The sequence below is a fragment of the Carcharodon carcharias genome, chromosome 2 (assembly GCF_017639515.1).
Source record: "Carcharodon carcharias isolate sCarCar2 chromosome 2, sCarCar2.pri, whole genome shotgun sequence".
Classification (NCBI taxonomy): domain Eukaryota; kingdom Metazoa; phylum Chordata; class Chondrichthyes; order Lamniformes; family Lamnidae; genus Carcharodon; species Carcharodon carcharias.
In genome coordinates, this window is record NC_054468.1 from 75,614,171 (window position 1) to 75,615,259 (window position 1,089).

The window sequence follows — 1,089 nt, forward strand, 5'->3', positions numbered from 1 at the left end:
ATCATCCAAAGGCACAGTGTTATTTTCAGATCTACACTGATAACACCCAGTTCTACCTCACCACCACCTCTCTCAACACATCCATTGCTGCTAAATTCTCAGATTGCTTATCTGACATCCAGTACATTGAGCAGAAGTTTCCTCCAATTAAATACTGTGAAGGCTGAAGCCATTGTTTTCGGTCTCCACACCAAACTCTTCCCAACTACCGATTCCATCCCTTTCATTTGTAATAAACTGAGATTAAGCCAGTCTGTTTTCAATCTTGGTGTCACATTTGACCCCGAGATGAGTTTCTGACCTCATATTTGTGCCATCACCAAGACTGCCTATTTCCACCTTCATAACCTTGCTCAGCTTTTCCCTGTCATAGCTCATCTGCTGCTGAAACCTTCATTATTGCCTCTGTTCCCTCTAGATTCAACTATAACAATGCATTCCTGGCTGGTCCCCCATGTCAACATCTTATTAATTACACTGTTAAGGTATAATGGCAATTACATCGTTAAATAGGTGATGGGTATTTGTATACCTGTACTCCTGTGTCTCAGCTGGAAGCATTCATGCCTCTAGTGCCTGTAGTCTAGTGTAGGTTCAAGTCCCACTCCAGGTCTTGAAAAGGGTTAAGGAAAAGGAGTGTTCACAATGTGGCCTATCAGCCTATGAATCCTTTGTGTTTGCTTTGGCAGCACATATTCTAAAATTGGAATGATACAAAGAAGATTAGCATGGCCCCTGCACAAGGATGACATGCAAATTTGTGAAGCATTCCATATTTTTGTCCAGGCAGTGGCTGATCAAGGGCTTGTCCGGCCTGACTGCCTCTCTTCCACAGCTACATTCATGGCCGGGTGTCCCTGGAGAGGGAGCATGCGTTGTCAAGGCCTTCTATGCTCAGTGGGCACCGTGGGGACTGGGGTGTTTTATTACCCCCTTAATCACATTTTGATTTAATGTTCGTAAGTTTCCTTTAAATTTTGTCTTTGTTTTTACAGTTTCCTTTTAAGGAGCTGCCTTTTACTTTGTCCCTTATTTTGTTAGTTTAGTTTATTCGTTTGTGCTCAAAAGAGTTGCAAATAAAGTTAGCTC

The 1,089-nt window shown here is 42.4% G+C and overlaps 1 non-coding gene across 1 annotated transcript; it reads left to right on the plus strand.

The window, feature by feature from the left end:
• Window positions 1–673: 673 nt before the first annotated feature.
• Window positions 674–780, plus strand: LOC121275500. Its single transcript, XR_005942473.1, has one exon. It is a non-coding gene; the product is annotated as a U6 spliceosomal RNA (small nuclear RNA).
• Window positions 781–1,089: the final 309 nt, after the last annotated feature.